At 34.8% G+C, this 22,497-nt stretch overlaps 1 long non-coding RNA gene across 1 annotated transcript; it reads left to right on the forward strand.

Annotated features, from left to right (window-relative positions):
• Positions 1 to 200: 200 nt before the first annotated feature.
• LOC119072425 lies at positions 201 to 19,136 on the forward strand. Its single transcript, XR_005086863.1, has 3 exons — positions 201 to 333; positions 5,742 to 5,746; positions 19,124 to 19,136. It is a non-coding gene; the product is annotated as an uncharacterized LOC119072425 (long non-coding RNA).
• Positions 19,137 to 22,497: the final 3,361 nt, after the last annotated feature.

Genomic DNA, 22,497 nt, shown 5'->3' on the forward strand with positions numbered 1-22,497 from the left:
ATATTGACCGGAAGCGGAACGGAATATTCGGCGACTAGAAATTATCTATACGTAGCCTACGTCATGGATTGTCTGGGAAATGGTTAGTTTAGAGGAAATTTGCGAGACCATCACACAGTCTACCTATGTCAAATTTCATCATATTTTCTAGTTTTAAACGAGTCCAGTCTCGAAACACCTACAATCCAATTGACGCTATTCATTCCACATGCAGTACCAACGTTACGACATTTACGTATGCATTATAACGTGTAAATCGCATGTGGAATGAATAATGTCGATTGGATTGTAATTTTTGAAAATGTAACTTCTTATGATTCTTCCACTGTACTGGTAAGTAGGACGAAATATGGTGCTGTTCGTTCGGTTGCTAATCGTTGTTTTTCTTTGATATTTGATAGCTCGTTGAAAAGTTCCCGATGCGTTTGAGGAAATAGAATGTTTGATCATTGTAGTTGTGCTGCAGCACTGTATAAAACGCTACAAAGAATGATAAAGTAGAACAAAAATCTCCTCCATCTTAAAGTGTCTCACTTCCAATTCCTTTGGAATGGTCTCGACCAGCTCTAGGAAAAAGGATTGAATTTAAAGAAATTAAAGAAAGCGCTAAAAATGTCAAATATATCGAAAGTATACTCAAATTTCATCTAAAAGTGATCAGATTTTTGTAACTCATCAGGAAATATGGAAATGGCTAAACATTGAAACGAAGATAAATTGAAATGATATGATGAAATGTTGTTTATTATTTTACAAAGTTACTGTGCTAAGGGAAGCGTTACGAAGATATGTGATAATTGGTTCTAGCGTGTGTAACCAATAAATAGTGCATTACTATACAAGTGAAGTAATTTGATATCTCGTATGAGGAAAAGCTTCAGCCCGAGGTACTTTTACTCATCGTGATACGAGATATCAAATTATTTCACGTGTAAAGTATGGCGTTTTACTTTACGAGCGAGGGAAAGGGTCTTCACTAGTGAGGGAAAGGCCACATTACCTCACTAGTAAAGTAAATACCTTTGTGCCACCGAGAATTGAAATACGACGGATTTCAATATCGATAACTAGATTGAAATGTCCAAAATTACAACACCCGTTTTCATGGCTTATTACAACACTCAAACCAGTGTTGAAATGAAATTCGTATGAGTTATTACAGCATTCGTTTTAAAAAAATGCAAAGCAACGTGATCGATCAAATTCGAAGAGTGATTGTTTACAATGAAAATTCTGAATTTTTGTGCATTTGTCTATTTCAATTCTCGGTTGGCACAAAGCATGATGTGTTACACGTATTGTAATGAGATTTTTTCAGCACACGACCCAATTTTCCTTACTCGCTCCGCTCGTAAGGAAAACTTGGGTCTAGTGCTGAAAAAATCAACATTACAATACTTGTAACACAACATACTATTAACATTCATATACACTGTAGACTCTTTAGTCAAATTCAATGATTACAAAATAATATTAGAATAATTGTTTAAATAATGGTCCAGTCCCGCAGCTCTAAATGTACTCCTATAATGAGTGACCGAGAATTATTTGTTACTAACAACGACTTTATAAAAATGTAATGAGCTCTTAGACGTGCTTTTTAATAGCAAAATGTATCCCTTAATACAAACGAAGTAAAGATTTTGTATCCAACAGCTGCTGTAGTTATAATAAAAGAAGTGATAGATTTCGCTCACCTTATTAAAATATGATAAAATTCAAAGAAATATAGAAATATATATCATCATTCAATCAACAACAGCTCATCCTTCAGAAGATTTTAATTTTGTTGAAATATTCGAAAATATTCCCAAAATGGAAACACTCCAAGTTGGTAGAAAACATCAAACTGAACCAAAATATGCTAATAATAAGCTAATTAAGAACGGAAAATAGACTGCGAATTGCTAATCCGTGTAATTTGATTGAAAAATATTGTATTACATTTCAACAATTTAATGAGTTTGAAATTGGAATACCGATACACGCATTTCGGGTGGGAAGGTTAATTTTACCAGTCTAACATAAAAATTGCAAAGGGAAATCAATACTTCGGAGGGTGCATTGTGGCAGCAAGCATCGAATCAGAATTTGACGGGCAGCTAATCATCTGTTATTATTGTTTACTGTTTGCCTGTTTTCACTCGACAATTAATAAAAGACGAAAGTTGTGTTAATTTTCTACTGTTGCTACATTTCGGACCCTGCTTCGGTTCATCATCAGGCTAAAGTTAAAATTTTAATATCTAAATCACTTCGTCAAATCCCTCAGTTTGTTAGCCCCGTACGAAGTACGAAGGGGCTTATAGGATTACGATGCCGTGTGTAATTGATGGAATTCGAAGCAGACGGTAAGGGCAAAGTGTTTGCCTATGTTCATAGATGACGAATCCGCAATAAAAATTTGGGCCGTCTGTCTGTCACGTCGATATCTTGAGTAAATCAAATCCGATTTCAAAAATTTTTTTTTCCCTGAAAGATAGTCGAAATAGTGAGGCTAAGTTCGAAGATGGGCATATTCGGGTCGGCCCTTCGTGAGTTAGGGCCACCTAAGTGATTTAAGGTCTTTTGGTGATATTTATGGCAAAATAAACGATGGAAATGTAAATGACATGGCAAATGATAGATATTGTCAATACCAATCCAGGAAAAAAAAAATTTAAATCGGGTGAGTGGACCGTGAGTTAGGGCCTTAGAAGTGAAAAGCTACTAGGGCCCAATGTGTATTTTACATACAACTCGAGTAAATTTCATATGTTTTTCGTAATTTTTGTTTCATTTGAAAGATAATCGAACACCGAATAGAATGTTGTTGAAAAAAAACAAGGCATCAGAACAGTCGGAGCGTTTGCTGCGACTTAGCCCCGTACAACCCGTAATCCTATTTCGTCCTCAACCAAAATACGTCCGTAGCCCTAATAAGCTCGGAACCCTAATACGTCTACAACCCTCTAATGCTTCTGTTACCAAAATGCAAGTCAAGTAGGGCATTGTCAAATTTACTGAAACTGTTCATTTTTAAAATTGCACATAGCGCAATTACGAAAGCCCGTACGAAGTACCTTTCAAATAAAACCAACAATTTACGACATTATTTTAGAAACCCAAAATTTTTTGCCAACTTTCCGTTGGGTATTCAATTACCTCTCAAATGAAACAAAAACTAGCAAAATCGGTTGAGATTTACTCGATTTATGTGCAAAAAGCACTTAGGGCCGAGTAGCGGCCTTAGTGCAAGGGCCCAAATTTGAAACTTTTTTTGCCATCATTCTATTCGGCATTCAATTATCTCTCAAATGAAACAAAAACTAGCAAAATCGGATGAGATTTACTTGATTCATGTGCAAAAAACACTTAGGGCCGAGTAGCGGCCTTAGTCCAAGAACCCAAATTTGAAACTTTTTTCGCCACGTTCTTTTCGGTATTCAATTACCTTCCATAAAAAACAAAATCTAGCACAATCGGATGAGATTTACTCGATTTATGTGCAAAAAAAACACTTAGGGCCGAGTAGCGGCCTTAGTCCAAGGGCCCAAATTTGAAACTTTTTTTTTGCCATCATTCTATTCGGAATTCAATTATCTCTCAAATGAAACAAAAACTAGCAAAATCGGATGAGATTTACTCGATTTATGTGCAAAAAACACTTAGGGCCGAGTAGCGGCCTTAGTCCAAGGGCCCTAATTTGAAACTTTTTTCGTCACGTTCTTTTCGGTATTCAATTACCTTCCATAAAAAACTAAAACTAGCAAAATCGGATGAGATTTACTCGATTTATGTGCAAAAAACACTTAGGGCCAAGTAACGACCTTTGAGCCCTCCCAACAAGCCCACGTTGCATCTTACCCAAAAACAATGTTTAGCAACTTTGTTCTACTCGTCAATACCTTTCATTTGATATATCACAAGGAGCTATTGCGTGCGTATTTCGGTAGATATCGTCGAAAGACTGAAAAACACCTATAGGGCCCTAGCTGTGGATGGGCCGACCCTACCATGCCCATTTTCGAACTTGACCTTACTTTTGTCGATACCAATCGGGGAAAAAAAGAATTTTGAAAAAAGGTTGTGATTTACTCAAGCTAGAGGGGTCACGGACGGACGGACGGACGGACGGACGGACGGACGGACGGACGGACGGACGGACGGACGGACGGACGGATGGACGGACGGACGGACGGACGGACGGACGGACGGACATTTTTTTTATTGCGGATTCGTCATCTATGAACATAACCAAATGCTTTGACCTTACTGTCTGCTTCCAATTCGACGTGTTACAAACGGCATATTAATCTTATAAGCCCCCAGTACTTCGTACGGGGCTAAAAATGTGGGTCCTTGGACTAAGGCCGCTACTAGGGCCCTATGTGTATTTTACATATAACTCGAGCAAATTTCATTCGTTTTTCGTAATTTTTGTGTCATTTGGAAGGTAATCAACGGCCGAATAGAATGTTGTTGGAAAAAAATTAAATTTGGGTCCTCGGACTAAGGCCGCTACTAGGGCCCTATGTGTATTTTACATATAACTCGAGCAAATTTCATCCGTTTTTCGTATTTTTTGTTTCATTTGGAAGGTAATCAAAGGCCGAATAGAATGTAGTTGAAAAAAAAAAATAAATTTGGATCCTCGGACTGAGGCCGATACTAGGCCCTATGTGTATTTATACTCAATAAATTAAAATTTTAGGGCTATTTGAAATTTTTGTTTTATTTGAAAGGAACGTCGTACGGGGCTTCGTAATTGCGCTGTGCGCAATTTCTAAGATGTACACATTACATAATAATTTTACTTTAACTACTTTAACCGGCGCATAGGCTTACGGTCAAAGTAGGGTGACAGACGCACTAGGGTCACGTACGCAATAGATAGACGGGTTTGTACGGGGCTCAGTCGCAGCAAACGCTCCGACTGTTCTGATGGCTCGTTTATCTTCCCTTTAATGAAAAAGGAATTGTAAAATAACCTAAAAGCCACAGATAGTAGAGTTAGTAATACTACCAATAACTAGGAACTGACATTAATGGCTTATCCTTGTATCGCTTGCTTTCACCCAAAATGAAAAACTACTCAGTTCAGTGAAACTGACATTTAGAAAATAATTGGTTGATAGGTCATGTGTCTTCTTCGTTTTCATTTGTTCTGTCCCTGTTGCCTAAAGTTTGATGTACGAGCGGCTGATGGCTGATATCTGTTATTGACAACGACGCCAAAAATAAGAGATGAGCTCTAACTGAAGTTCTCTTATAATAGCAAAACCTATGTTAAAAACCAATGAAGTAACAGATTAGCTGTTTAACGTCAGGTAGACTTGAAACAAAAGAAGTAGTAGATTTGATGATTGAATCACAATATGTTTAAGAAAAGGCCAACTACACTGGGACTACGACTTGTAATTACAGATAACTAGAGATTGTCGTACATTTATCCAGCTAGCCGATCAAAAATTCTATCTTGTCCATAACTTCTGGTTCATAAAATTCATAAAATCGGATCTGTTCAGGGAAACCTCGCAATAGTTTACCTCATTCTATTTTTTCTTCAATCTCCACGACTTATAAAAAAATACGACTGTACGAACGATATGAGTAATAAAGAATCTGTACGCCACCCAACGACTATACCGAATATCCAATCTGCGGAACATTGATGTCTTTTTCACGACTATCAAGCGGCAAAAAAATTAAAACTAAAATACAATTTCGTCGTTGATATATTGACGGGACGTACATTTTAGTTATTGTTTTTATTACCATAGCACATAAATATTTCTCCGAATTGAACACAAAAAAAAGGAATATCTCCCATATAACATGTACAACGACAGAGCCCGACAGAAAATCCAACTTTGAATTAAATTTCAGTTCAATGACTCAGAAATAACTCAACGAAGCGAACTGTCTATATAAATACTCTATTCTCAATGTTCGCTTTATTGAAGCCAAAACACATTCCCTGACCTGACTATGGCATATATTAGGTAATACTGAAACCATAAAGCATCCAGGGAATATTGCTTATACAACGCTTGACGGTAAATGTTGGGTAGAATATATGGATTGGATTGGTTTGCACAGACCACACACCCATGTATATATATATGCCAACATATCCAACTAGAGTTCTCAATTGTTGCTGGTAATCTTATCAGTTAATACCAGAAACAATCACAGCAGGATGATGTAATATACCTCCAAGGTATTTTATTGCAATCCAAAGATTTTGCAAATACTTTGCTGTTACACAGTGAGTGTGTTGCGACAAAGTCGCCATAATTTTATGGTTTAAGAATTTCGGACGGTTTTCAATTTGTGGAATTGGTATTCGAGTGGTTCCGTATTATGCTTTTAGCGAAAATGTTTCTTTTTGTATTATACTTTATGCTGGTTACTCTCATTGAAAAATGTTCCAATATTTTTCATTCCCATGCTCGAGCTGTCAGCAAAAAAATTTTCTATATTTTTCTGTACGAGAGAGTATAGCTGAAACGAGTTTTGCATACTAAATGAGACATTTTTCTTGTGTGAAAATAAGTTTTCATTTTTTTTTCTTCTTCTTAAAAATGTGCCCGGAAACGAGGTTTGAACTCGAAGCTTATTTAAGACATTAACGCCGTGTTACGACCCTCCAATTCGTTCAACTTTGATGTGCAAATTTCATGTTTCTTCTTCTTCTTATGCATGTAACATGAAGCGCCACTGCAAACATTCTGGGTAATATCGGAATGTGTACATAAGTTTATTCACGACAGCTTCACGACTAAAATTCATCAGAGTTTTGGAAGAAAATGATGTCAAAACCATTGGGGAATTAAATCAAATCTAAAGAACTATGTCATTGGAAATGTATTGCTTTCGAGTCAACATTGGCATGTCAAATAGAAATTTAAAAAAAAATTGTTCACATAAAATTCGCTTCGGTAAGCGAAATGTATAGAACAGATGGAAGTATATTGGTAAGGAGAATGGTTTATGGTTGTTAGCACGATAAAAATTATCATTTTATATTTGGCTTAGTTATACTTTCTCATTCCATTTCGATCCGACGTAAATATAGAGGAAAAGAAATGAGATTTCAATGTTAACACAGGCAACACAGCCCATCATTGCCGGTGGATCAGGTTGCTCGAGTTGGTTTTATTTAAATGTAAAGTCTTTGTTGACTTATATTGAGCCAATTCCATGTCCTGTCCGTATAATTGATCAGTGAAAAACAGCTGGAGCAAGTTCATGCGGAAATTTCACTGCCTCTGACTGTAATAGATTTCGCGCTAATTTTCGTTTGAAGTTTCGTCGGCCACAGGATTGGACACGGAGTGCCAAATATCGTAGTTAATTGCACTCTGAAAAAGTTCAACTCCGCATCAGCTTTCCTTTCATTAATACAAATAGAGTCAAATTTGACATACGAGAAATGCTTTGATGCTATGCCTAGCACTCTAGTGGTCTAGCTTACAACATTAAATACATTAAAATTTAAAAATGTAACGAGACGTAGCTACTGGCTCTAGAACTTGTCAACAGTACGTAAATTAGCTTAGAAAACGCTTAAAATTGAAGGTTTCGCATTGTCAGAACCTGGGAATACATTATAAGCTAAAGAATTGTTGATTTGAGGTAATTCGACTTTCGCCACCAATATTCCATGTACCAAAAACACAACTTTTTGTCAGATAAATATCAAATTTAGGTGTCCCAAATCAAATCAGATGTTGTATTTGACTCCCCGCGGTCCATTTAGCATATTTAAAGTTTAATTTACATTTTTGCACATTTTCATCAAATCTTGTGGCGAGATTAAAGTCTCAAAATCACCATCGGGGAACTTTGACAATCAGTCATGAACTCAAAAAATATTTTTTTAGACTTGATCATTTTTATAAAATAATCTGTGAAGCCTGGAGATTAGATTACCATGTTGACTCAACTTTTTATGTACACCGAGCCCACCGTAAAAAATCGATATATGTGACGTGGACCGAAAACGACGAAATTTTCAAAAATCGATCTGGCGGCAGCACAAAATTAAAGTTTGATTTTTTTTTTCTTCCATAAAATGATCAGATGGACCAGCTGAGTGGATTTCCGGCTGAGCCTTAAAAGAACTAACACATTTTGTAAAAACCGCTACACCCTACCCAATAGTCAAAATGTATCATCAGTACAATCATCAGTTATCGACAGCAATGAAAAAATAAGCGATGACCTCTGACCAATGTGATCTTATATAGTGAAATGTGTGTTAAAAGGAACGAAGTAAAAGATTTTGTATCAAACATGAGACGGTAGTTAGAACAGTAGAAGTAATAGATTCAGATTCAATTACTATATTGCAATAATGTGTTAGAAAGAGCTTTTGTCTGAGCGGGAGGGAGTATCAGAAACAGTATTTCAGGTCGGGTTTAGAAGGCTTTTATAAACTTGCTCATACCAACACCATCTAATAAATTTTGTGCATCCGACAACGGAAATACGACCTATTTTGCCATGATTTTTCATTAAGAAATGTCAGTTTTTCCCGAACTATATATCGTGCGGGAAAAAACTTCATTTCTTTACGATTTATAGTGCGGGAAAAGAATTACATGAATTTTTCGATTGATTAAATTTAATATGGTGAATGTGAAGTGTGTATGTTTTCAAGTAAATTGATGTGTTGTTTTGTCTATTTCAGTTGTCCGATGCACAAAACGTTGTTCGTACCTCAACAGGACTGGTACTGAAAAAATCGTCATTTCCTGTCTTGGTACGAAAAATACTATACTTGCTCTAATATGCGTAGGTCTTTCTTCTATACTAGGTATAAGAAGTGGAACACAGTTTCATTGAAGTTAAATTTTAACAGCCATGAAATATTATTGCATTTTCATGGAACTTTTTTTTTTGGTGCAATTTTCAAATCTATTTTCATTGTAGAATATAGAACGCGCGGATTTTATCGCTAATTCATACATGCAATGTGATACTTTTATGGGATCAATAAAGAATGAACCGAACATAGATTTTTTTAGGCCATAAATAATTTAACAATAGCCCAAAATTCCGAGCGCTAGCTCTATGCAGTTATCAAATTTTCACTACCACATTCAATAAATTTGATTTTTTTTTTTTTGGTTGCAGGAAACAAAAACATTTTTAATACCTCCGCTTATGAGGTGTACGTTCTTTTTTGTTGGCCGAAAAAAAAAATTTAATTGGAAATATTTCTTCGTACAGTCACAATCCATGAATCATTTTTAGTGCTTGTTTCGGAGCTGGTTATTGTCTGTAAAGCATCCTCTGTCATAACGATTTTATTTCAAATAATTATTCCTTTCACAGGCTCGGTGGGGACAGGTCATGCTTGGCAATCGGGCGATACCCGATAGAGGCCTTCCTGCTTTGTGTTCTCTTTACATTTTTGTTCAATTCCTCACTTACGCCTCTCCTTGTTAGAAAGGTATTTTTTAGTAGCTTTCGAATGACATCAAATTTGGCCATATTTGTCACTGCATCTGGACTTATTGCATAATTTTTGGATGTTAGGTCACTGACGCCCATAAACGTCCACAGGGAAGTCGAAGCAGAACAAGATGGGGATCCCCCGAAATTACCTTTCGATTGATATTTTTTGACTTTGGGACAGTGCCGGAGCCCGAGACTGAGTGATATCGGACTTAGTCTTATACTCCAATCTATTCCTTACACGACAAAAAAGAATCACGAAAATCGGTTGATTTTTCGCTGAGATTTAACGCACGCTGTTTTTTCGGATTTTTGAAACACTTTGATACAGTCAGTCGTTGTCTGCCTTGGAACCACAAAAAAAAAATTTCTATTGAAATGATTCACCAGAATAAATTTCAAATAAATGGGATTTGTACTAACGAGTAACTTAATCAGATAACATTTCGAGTACACACAAAGTGGTAATGGATTCCTGAGAGAGCATACCAGAAATATTTTCCATTTATTACTTAAATACCAAATGATAAATTATAATATCATTTAGTACCCCCGAAAACCCATTTCAACCCTAAATATTAATTAAGATGTCTCCTCTCATTTACACATTATTTTCGTCGTAATTTAAACAATAAACCAAAATTAAATCTTATCCCAAACATTTTCACTTAGTCAAAAACACAACAAACACGTTTATACTAATCACTCGCTAAACTCTTTTCAATTTTCTCTATATTCGACCCGTGTGTGCATGTGTGTGAATTATATTCCATTTTATATCCCGTACACATCATTTTCAAACAATGAGATGAACCTTTTCCTCATCGAAGAAGACGAAGAGGAGAGAGAGCAGCAAAAAAAATTCAACGTTAATCATCAGGAACACACAACACCACACCTACGGCACCACATATAATAGACATCTAAATGTTTAGCCAGAACAGAAATCCCTTTGTTCAGATATTTCATTACTTTTACCCTTTAAAACATTCAATCTAATATGTTTCGATAGAGTGACCCTTTTCGTATCAAAATAAACATCCCCCAGTCGTGTATTTATCAGTTCTTCTGTATACTTAGTCTAGGCTTTATATAAAATTGGTTTATGTAACATTTTGTCGATGGAGAAAAAATGTCGTTTTTTTGTGTGTGGAACAGAATAGAAAAAGTGACCTAAAATAATAGATGTTGAACAAATTTTTAGGCAATCAATAAGAATAGCACACCCTGGTCTAAATATAAAGATAACATTACTTGAAGCAAAATCGAATTTTCGATTTCCTCACATTGATTGTGTGTTGGAAAGGAAAATTAACAAAGCTTTCAAAACATTTCCGCCTGTAGCTTTTCGGTTCTTCTCTCTCTCGATAATTTTTTTTTATTTTATTTTTAAATTACTTTAGTTTGTGAGAGGGCTCGTCATGTCATAGGAAATGGCCATTAGTTGAATTTTAACATTCGCTTCGAATGTGTTATAAAACATCAATTGGGGCAACAACAAACAAAAAAATCGATCAACATTTATATATATATATGTTGGAACGGCTGGAACGGTCATGTGTGACGGTAATTTTATAAATTCATTTCGTATTCAATGAGAGGTTCTTCGAAACGAAATTCAAAGCGTTATTCAATTAAATTGCAAACAGTTGCGCGTCAAAGTTAGTGTGTTCCATCAAAAAAAAAGAGAGGGATACTCTGCTATAAATGTACAAACAAATTAATTATTTTCGCAATTTTATAAATATAATATGCAGTGAGTGCATGACAAAATGTGTGAATTTAATGTGGTACGGTGATAATATTGAATTTCAATGATGATGATACGTACAAATAAATTGCAGATTTCATTTTGCACTGTGTGCCATCAGTAACAAATTATAAAATTTAATTAAAATTAATTTGGAATTTGAAAATGAAAAGTCCTTTGGCTCATTTTACATTATGTTTTAAATGAAAACATTACATTCGAAAATATGTTACAGAATTTGTGCAGACAGATAAATCGAGGATGATCGGAGAGATTCGACGCACAGAATAATTGTTTAATTATTTGATGTTTGCTGCTTCGTCAATTCAACACGCCCAGGGTCAGCTACCCTACTTTACGTTATCTATATTCACAATATCAAGAACTATTTTTGGAAAAACTTTTTTCCATATTTCATGGATTTTCCGAAATTTTCCTAATTCTAAAATGGTTTTTGTAAAAATTTGTGAAAAAAAAGAGAAAACTCTAACGGACGGACGAAATGGCTCAGTGGCTTCGTACTAGGTTTCCATCGAAGTGATTCGGGTTCGAATCTCGTGTCAGACAATTCCAAATGGAATTTTTCTTGCGATTATATCGCATTAGTAACGTCCTAAAGTTCACTGTGTAACGATGTACACGAGTCAATCTGAATGACGGCGTAAGTCATCAGAGAGTATTTGCATAGTTTAAGGCGTGGTTCGGACGTTACAAAAGGTCTTCACTTATCATTGGCCGCAAAAAGCCTGTTTGTAAGGTTTTTATGAATATGTTTTATCTGGATGAGAAAGCTTTATCGCTGGAAGCTTCAAAATTCAGCAATGTTTAGTTAAGATACTATGTTTGGTACATGGTTTAGAGTACAGGCAAAGTAAACAATCTGGTTCCAAGTTGGAAAGTATTGTCAATCGAAGTACCTGCTTCTCAATTCTGTATTTTCACAAAATCGTTTTTTTTGTTCGTAAAATTTAATTCTTTCATCGGTTGTATATAAAATTACATGAACTTGCACATATCAGTCTTTTACCGACACCTATCTCACATGTTATCAACAAGGATGGCATAAATAAACATAAATCTTTACTTAACGTCGTCTTATATTGGAAATTACAAACAAAATTTTAAAAAGCGATAGATTTTTTGCCACTTAATCAAATGAAGTAATAGATTCGATTAATAAAGAGCAGTGGCAATAAACTACTGCAGCTACTAGAAAAGTCGACACCCCTAATCTATGTTTTCGTTGCTGCTTATTGCAAAGGCGTTCACAAGTTAGATGAATGTGCATGATAGTGACTGTGTATCTTTCTTCAAATTGATTAATTATTCTGCACATATACACTGCGTAGCAAACACGTCCCTATAAGTGTGTCAATATCCATCACTTTTCCGATACAAGAAGATCGGTTCATCATTTGCATAAACCATTTATAAAATGTTCCATTAAAGCTATTTCACAACGAAATTGGGCTAATTTTTACCGTATCAAGCTAAATTAAAACGGACCTAGCGAAAATAATTGGATGCAAATTATATGACGTAATGGCATGACGCAGAGAATTCATATTTTTCGTTTAATTTTACCGTCCATATATTTTCCGTATTTCAGCTCTTTTCTTTTCTCTGTGCGAGTTTCGTTTCAGCAATTTTTTTTTTATCAAATTTTTTTGAGAACATTTTTATACTAAACTGTTCGAAAGAAAAAAGAAAAAAATTCACGTTTGACATACCTATACAGATACGTTATACACGCCGCACTTGCTTTCTGAATTGTGTTTGCCGCTCCAGTTTTTTTCCTTCTTTATAGATCCCATTTTCCTCGCCATTTTCACTAAGAGCTGAAGCAATATATTCTTGGCAATTTCTTCATAATTCTCTTAAACTCAAAAAGTCAAATGCGAATTTTAAATATATCGCTTTCTTTCTGTGTACAGTAAAAAAGAAAGTCTGATGCTATAACCGTACACATGTATGCACTACGTATACATTGTAGCTCATCTACTCGCAGAGCCATAGTGGAATATTGTAAAGTAGTTGCCTCATTTCTTGAACATGAAATCTCCAGAGGATGAAACGGATGTGAAAAAGACTTTGCACTTAGAGCCAATAATTCAAAAAGATTATAATGAAAATAAAAAAGTATGAGTAAGCGGGGACAGTGTCATTTCAATGAATGCGACTCTAACGACGATTCCATGGATTATGTTTTGTGGTGAAGGAATATTAGATTAAGTTAAAGCCAGTGCGACTGCTACCAGAGAGACTGAATACGTAAGTTGAATTCTGAATTTTATTCTCTCCTCGAATTTGGCTTTACAATCAGGCCTAAAGGATTAAGAAAATAGGAAGGATGGGGACACAGTTTTTTCTCTGTTTAATTAAGGAAGAGACTATTGGTACCGGGTGCCAATAGTCTCTTTATAATACTGTGGCTAATGGCACCGGGTGCCAATAGTCTCTATATTATACAAATGCTAATCGCACCCGGTGCCATTAGCCATAGTATTATAAAGAGACTATTGGCACCCGACGAAGTTAATTAAACTGACGAAGTTATGCAAATTGCATACTAATAATAGTTATTTAGGCGTGTACGCAATCTAGCTAGGGAGCCGAAGCCCAATACTTGGAAACAAACAGACTAAAAAAGTATTTTAACCGTGTTACACCCAAAACTCCCCCATCCCCAAATTACATGATTTGTTTGTTTATTTGATTTTTTCGTTTAAAACCTCAATAACAGCTTTTTACAGCCAATAACAAGTGCATTTTGGACCACGGGCTTAACGTGACTTCCGTACCACGCCTTGAAGTATGCAAATACTATCTGAGTAAAGTTAGGTACTCAATTGATATCACGTCTAGAGGTGATCCGGCCCGAACCCAATTCATTTTTAACGGGCTTCGGGTTTCCAAAATTTGATTCGGGTTGGGTTGGGGCGGGTTTTGGGATTTAAATTAAAAAAACTTGAACACGACCGTTATTAATTTTTGTTAAATTCATAAATTCCTACAGTCATAAGCGGTGCAAACTGCAAACTCATCCAACTTCTCTCGGAAACAACGCGTATTAGTGTATGGCGGATACAAAATAAAAGTCGGTTTTTACGTTTCTTAAATATTTTGGATTTTATCGGGTCTCAGTATCTTCCGGGTTTCGGATTGTCGGGTCTCAAAAATTGAATTCGGGTCGAGCTCGGGTCGGGCCTGGTTTCAGCATATGTCGGGTTCTGGGTTTTTAAAATCAATTCGGACCGGGTCGGGTTTCGAAAAAACCTCGGCCCGCTCACCACTAGTCTCGTCTAAATGTAGGCTAGACATGCACCGAAATTGATCGTGTCTGGGTTGCGTCATACAAGGCATTCAGTGTGTCTTTTTTAACGATTCCTTTAGTATCATCCCTTTTGATGTCGAAATGTCTTTTCGATATTGAAATGGAAGTTCTTTTTCGCACTTTTTTTCGTGTATTGTTTCGTGTATAGTTTGCACTAATGCGTTTACTAGCTATTTGTGCAACCGAGTGATAAATGTTTTTTTCAGGCAACAAAATGATTCTAAATGGAATTTTTCAGTAATTTAAGCTTTTAGAGACAATAAAGACAACACAGGCTTTACTTTTCGCCACCGAGTTGTGAAAAGTGTTTTTTATAAAAACTGATTGATTTTGATGATTTCGACATCAGAGTACGACAACTTATGGCATGAGACTCGAGATGTCTCTTGTACATTCCCCCTTCAAGCATCTTGAATTTATTAGGCTAAAATATGAGAAATTAGTCGTGAGTCATTCTGAATTCCAAGAAACTTTCAGATAAATTAAATTCCAGAACAACAGAGTCCCAGACCATCCAGTACGAGTACAGTCCTGCTTAAATCTTATAAATCTTAAGAAACTTCTAAATTTTAATATAATCTCTCATCTATGTAAAATGTACGAATGCAATTGCATACCCAAAGAGCGGGTATAAATTAACCTTAACGACATTCTGCTAAGAATAAAACTCTTGCAGCATTTCCTGTGAAATTTTTGTTCACCATTTTATGTATTACCTTCTACACATAAAGGGAAAACTTCTGCATCGCTCATTCTCAGTGCTAGATATTATTACTATACACACACACATAGCAACTGTACATCACTTCATGTCATTTACTATATGGCTTGGTTACATTGCTGATTGTCCCTTAAAGTTTCAATGTACTTTATTTTCATGATGGTTACAATCCACCTTCTCAACCTCCAGAGTGTATGTTTGGCTTGCGTAATCACAAGCCTTTTTTGAGCAATTTGGATTTGGTATATGAGAGACATTCCATATACAATATCGTTAAAACTAGAAATTCTTCAGCATTATATTATAGCCATTAGAATGGTCTATTTTCCGTATAATGGTTTTTGTATGAAAATTAGGACACACACAAAAAGTTGTTTGAGGACGAGTGAATGTGCCACCCGCAGGGTATATTATGATCATTTTATGTGCTAACCTGGGTCATGTGATTTTATCCTTTTCCATGTAATAGGTTCATGCATATATAGCCATGGTTCAGTTATGTGTACTTATGTTGATGACAAAAACAAATCGAAAATGAATTATAGCAAAAACACATTTTAGAACTAAGTTCACGTTACGGAAGAGGGGTCGAAATGGTTACGAAAAAGCAAATCTTTCGTAAAGTCATAGAAAGGTTTTACTAGAACAATAGTTTGCTAATTGAAAAGAAAAATCCCGGAAATTAATCGAATGAGCCTTGGTTGAACCATATCAAGCAACAAATGTTTGCTCTTCTATTCCAAAAAAATCGATTGAAGTTTCTTTTGGACAAAAAAAACAGTCGAAAAACCACAAACATTTTTAATTAATAAAGCGGTTCGAACTTCGAACGACCTATGACAAGGTGAATTATTGATTCGTACCATTCGCAATGCGAAGAAAGAAAGAAAAACCGTAGGTGTATGTATTGACAATGTATTGTACATATATGGCGAAAACGTATGAATATCCCGTTTACGAAAACATCTCAAGGAAATTTGTTTTTGGTTGATACTTCCGATATGGCTGAAAGCTAGAGAATTGATTGATTGCTTGGTAATGGTTTATTATTTCCGGTATATTATAGAGTTCTCCTCGCTCTCTTTTTTTATATTTCGTTCAAAATAATATAAATCATACAGATTTCGGGATGGATGTTATCTCAGACAACTACATTGCCTTACTCAATAAATGAGAGAATGATAAAAAAGACAGTTCAATTTGGGTAATGGTTTTTGTTTTATGAAATAGCTGAGTTTCATGTATAAATAGAATGTCTGATAAGGCATCGATGTGGGTCACATTCTTGGTTGAGTTCAATAAAAGCAGGAGGGTTTTCAGCAAGACAAAGCGTCAAGTTATGCTCGTGTAAATGTGACTTAATTTACAGCTATGGTACACTTAATCTAATCAACAATCCATCTGTTTGTTCACGATGAACGAAACTAATTTCGTTTTGTTGAAGTACACTAAAAACTTTTTGCAAACAATCTCATTATATTAAGTGAAAAAGATGACAAATATTTTCTCGGAAATGTAGTCATAAAATGCAAAAACTTTAATTGAAATCTCCGAAAATTTATTGGTGTTTGCAGTGACAAAATGTTTGAAGCAAAAAACAACGAGAAAAATAGAGATTCACTTCGGAAAAAACTATGTTTCGATCTGAGAGACGATGCAATGTTTTTCATTTTTCAATTCAAACATATTTTAGAAGTGGCTAGTCATCTGTTATCGAAAATAGCGAGAAAAGCAATTTGCAAGTATATTAGTCCTTTTTGGAAAAAGAAGGGATGGTAATATTCGAGCGTTATTTAGTTTTGGGTTTAGCGTTATAAATAACTCTATTTACCAATATTTTCATAGAATTGGTACCAATTTGATGAAAATATTGGTAAAGTAAATAATTTAAAAATTTTGTAAAAGTAGAAAGTTATAATTAAGCTAACTTAAAGTAGGAAGAGAATCGACACACCGAAGAAATAGATGGTGAAGAAGAATTAACCAATCTCTAGTAGTCATATCTTCGTCCATGTAAACGTCTAGCGAATCATAAGGTATTTGAAGTCACTCTATCATGAGTCCACATAATTTTCGTTTATCACACCACCTAACCCTTTTCTGCACTTTCTCAATAATACTAAACTATGTTATCTCGCATGCCTAAATTTTTCATGAATGGCACCGTTAAACAACGTTGTCTAACAAAGCTAATAAAAGATCGTCCGAATTTTTCATCAATATAATGTTTACGTAGGAAAATTTCTATAGACTGCCATATACACAGTCACAGTCTAGCCTATTCTTATCGCAAATTATAAAAATGAATAAATCCCGTGTGGTAGCGCCATCAAGATGAAACAAAAAATAAATTGTAAAAGTCATTGCCAGCTGTTTGTTGCATATATTTCTCTAAATTGAATAGATCGAAATAATTGCATAAGTCCAACATAAATATAACCCAAACTTCGCCCGTCTTCGGAGGTTCAATCGTTTCCTCGACAATGTTCATAAGCAGAATAAATACAATTTTACCAACTTATAATTATAAACCAACGTGCAAATAATCGTTTTGCACATTTGCCACTAGCTACACTTCTCTTGCAAATTGACTCAAGTGCTCATGAGACCCCGACTGACAGAGCAACACAAACCAGTATTACATAACGATTTTACAAACATTCGTACATATAATACGATGGCATTATGCAACACAACCGTTTTGTGTGACTTGACGTAAAACTGGTGTTTGTGCAAAGTTTCAATTCCCAAAATTCATACACGACAATTGTACAGGAGAGCAACAATATATGTGAGAAACAATTAAATCATTCATGCCTGAATTATATTAATTAAATTTGTTTTTGGAGAAGTGATGACATTTCCTGATACACACAGAATCAAATATCACAGAGGAGACAGTGGGTGAATTTATATAACATAACTCAGTACACTCACTGGACATTCAACACATAAATGAACCTATTCAATATATACGTATAAATATGGCCACTGTCATTATTGACCATTTTCGACCTAGATAATTGTTAGCCATTTCAATAAATTAGGATTTAATGTCCAGCTGAGATATACTGTTTGTCATGGTATTTGAGGGTAGGCGAAATGATTATTGTTTAGCTTACATTATTTTCATTGTGCAAAAGCTTACAGAGAGCGAGAGAGGAGTTTTAATAAATAAATGTTTCGGTTACGGTTTGGGGGAATCGGAATGAGTGTTCGGTCAGCATTAAGAGGTTTTGAAAAGTTTTTTTTCCGGTCGTAACAAAATAGAGACTTAGTCAGTTTAAATGGCTCAAGGAAATTTATGGTATCGACGTGGTGGACGATTATTTCTTTCTCGTTCGACAACAGAGACTTTTATAATTCAATTTACGCAAATAAATGAATGTTCGGGTAAAGGTTAAGAGGTTGTAAGTTCAAAGTTCAATGTAAATACAAACTCCTAAGATGTGAACTCTCGCGACTTATTATTTTCTTAATTCAATAAAAACAACGGCTGATTTGAGCTGTAACGACTTTTGATCCTGACGCGAAAAAGTTTTTATGGTGGAAAAATGATTAACAAAAATTTGTCGACGGGAGACAAGTTACTCCAAATAGCAATGGAGCGAGGAAAAACGATAACAGGAAATTAACGAGAAGTGCCATGTTACACATTTTTGTGTTTTTTCTTTCCCTCTTCCTTGCCAATACCATCGATTCGTTTTTGTTGTATTTTATAATTAAAATTTATGAGGTGAATGAAAAGAACTTTTTTTCTTCTTCTTCATCTTCTCATATTTTACTTTCGTTTCCATTTTATGTGGTTGCCTTTTTTTTATTTTATAATCATATCCCAGGGGATTCTAAATACGTTTATATAATACACGAGAATTGTGTTATTATATACATATGAAAAGCAAAAGCACACTTTTCAGTCGTATTGTGCCGCTAAATTCGTGTCAGTAAAAAAAAAGAAAAGAAATTTCTACAGATGAAATTTCGTTTGCTTTCTTGTATATAATGTAATCATATAAGACAAGTGTTGAAGGACTATGTGATGCTTTAAGATAAATTTAATGTTAAAAGTTGAGTAGAAAGTTTAGGATATTATCGTATTTTGGTGAAATAATTACAGACGAAGAAGAGCTTTTCGGGAAATTTTTGGGGAGTGAAAAATTTTATCAAGTGAGTCATTAGGCTTTAAATACCAAGTTACTAACTAGATTACCAAATTTCATCAATAAATTTTCAATTATTTCGGGCCGAAATTTCATTTGGTTTTTCTTTAAACAGAGGATTCATTGTCTTCTCATTATCTTTTTGTTTTCAATTAGAGTGTCTGGTTGGCATTAGATGGATATTTTTGAAGTAGCACAGAAACAATTGTGTGTACTGGAAATTTACCTTTAAGTGACAATGGCATGAATGTTACCAGTACGAGTTGGAAACCACCTAAAAGAGCTACATGCAAAAAAAGGATTGCAAATAAGTTTCATTTATTTATTTCAGCATTCGAAGGAGATACAAATTTGAACCCAGAAATAATGAATTTCATACGAAAAAATAGAATTGCAAAGTAGCAGATCATGTGGTTTCTCTCACGCACGACTAACAGTAACTACCGAACCTTTTACTTAAATAATTGAAACATACGTTTTGCTGTATATAAAGTGCCGGAAATGGTACCATGTGCTCTTAATCTAAAACCACATTAGTCATAAGTTCATCGCTTATTCTTGTTGCAATTGTCGGTAACAGATGTCATAGCTTTCCGTAAATAAATTATAAACTAACTTCTTCTATTCAAAGTAGTTTCGTTTAATAATGGCAAATCTATTACTTCTTTGGTTCTACCATTGCTGTTGTTTTTGTCACTGGATGTGAGGTTATCAAAAGAGCGCAGCGAGAAACATTGGAAAAATACCCTTCATCGTACGTCGCCCAAACAATGCATGAAAACGTTCATTTTCGCAACTAAGTTGTAGAAAAGAACATTAACCAGAGCACTTCAATTATTTCTGTTGTTTATGTCGAATACACAAAAAATCAGCGGATTTTTACGGAAAACATTCCAATTATTTCTTGAATTTTCATAGATTTTACATGTTTTACTAAGCTTTCTAATAAAAATTGCAAATCTGGAAAAATTAAGGAAAACTCTCAAAAAAATGTAAAAATCTAGGAAAATTCAAGAAAATATGACAAAATATTTTCCTCTAATTCCCTGAAGGCTTGTACAACAAAATTCACACGAAAACTCTACTTTTCAACTTTTCATTGTTTCTAAAAACTAGGCCTCACCTTTCGGGTGGGTCGGGTCCCTTGACTGACTTAATTTATCACTAAAGGAATTTTATAGATCACAAATATTGTTCCCATTGATACTTTATTCAACACACAACCTGAATTAAATCTTTGTCGTAAAACTAATACCACCGAACCATCGAATTGTGACAGAATTGACTATCAAGACGATCAAGACACAGAGACTGGTTTCAACGTTTTTATTTTTTTTATTCGTGCATGTATATGGATTGTTGTAACTGTCTAATTTTAGGGGGTTCTTTGAAATATCTTCAGTTACGTTAAAAAAGGGGACTCCAGTAGCTTTACAACATTCCTCATATCACCTACCGAAAAGTCACTTAAATCTGCTTAAATTGCATTTGAACCCAATATTTGTTCAATTTTTTGTTACGATTTTTGCTATCCATGCATGTATATCGAGTGTTGTAACTGACTAATTTTAGGGGGTTCGGTGAAATATCTTCAGTTACGTTAAAAGAAGACTCTAGTAGCTTTGCAACATTGCTCATACCACCCACCGAAAAGTCACTTAAATCTGCTTAAATTGCATTTGAACCCAATTTTCGTTCAATTTTTTTTTACAATTTTTGCTATTCATGCATGTATATCGAGTGTTGTAACTGACTAATTTTAGGGGGTTCGGTGAAATATCTTCAGTTACGTTAAAAGTAGACTCTAGTAGCTTTGCAACATTGCTCATACCACTAGTCACTCCCTTTAGGTCGCCGTTTTCAAAATAAAAATGAAAACTGTTCTCTCTTTCCATTTTTAGAGCGTAAACGGTAAGAAAATGAAGTGTAGTGCGTTTCGTGCTTTCATGTCATTGTTTTCCGCTAGTAGAAACTGGAGTGAAATGGAGTAAATGTAAAGAACACCGCTGTTCTTATGTGTAAGGGACGAATAAAATTTCAAAAATCTATTGAAAATAAATACATGTAAGTGCTGGGACCTAATTGATAGCAAATTACGAAAATATTTTCCTGTTGAAAATGGAAAGCGAACTGTAGTAGCAATTGAAAAATGGTGCTTTAAAAATGACTCATTTTCTTACTCAGTTGAAATGAGTTCATAGTGTTTTCTCTACCGCTGTACAGTAAATGACTAAAGTTTGTATTTCTGTCTCGATATCTCAACAAATATTTATTGTCAGTGAACAAATCACAAATGGTGGAGTGCTAAATTTTTTCATTTCCACGTATTTATTCAACTTTTTTTTAGTATAAACGACAAACGAGTTTCTGGCATTTTTCCAGAACCATTCTTAAATAGGTAAAAGATAATAATACTTTTCCGCTTCGTATAAAAGTGGTATCATATATAGCTACCCATAAGCATTCTATTTATTTTACTTCACATGCCAATACAGCACACACAGCTACCCGATATACAGAGCAATTTTAGAGTTGAAGCTCCGCTCCGTTAAATTGAATTTTGTCAAAAGATAAGAAGCAAATGACTACATTAAATCTGATAAAATCATCATCATCATCAGCAACATGCACTCATTTAGTCACACTCATTACAGTTGTCATCACGTTCACATGCATTCATTTTCTGATCGAATCAACTAAAGGTATTAATGGGGTTGTTCGGGGGATGTTTCGTTGAACATTTACCGCAAGCATCACGGTTATGTATGTATACAGTCGTAAGCGCTTACATATATATATATATCGAAATCGAACTAAATGATTTTAAGGGCCGTTCTAAAAGCACGATTACAACGTTTGATAATATATCATTAAATGGACGTGTGGTGTTCGTCTCACTTTCGAAAATTGCATTACGGAAAATGTGACTGTGATCGGTTTAGCTGTTTAACTATATTTAAGGGACCAAATCAAAGAAAAACCACGTACAACGTTTCTTTTTTTATCACTTTCATTAAAAGATTCTCATGTATAATGTAACCGCAAGCATGTTAGATATACATTTTCGTTTCCGTTGTGAAGTTAA

The sequence above is a fragment of the Bradysia coprophila genome (assembly GCF_014529535.1).
Source record: "Bradysia coprophila strain Holo2 chromosome IV unlocalized genomic scaffold, BU_Bcop_v1 contig_81, whole genome shotgun sequence".
Taxonomy (NCBI): Eukaryota; Metazoa; Arthropoda; class Insecta; order Diptera; family Sciaridae; genus Bradysia; species Bradysia coprophila.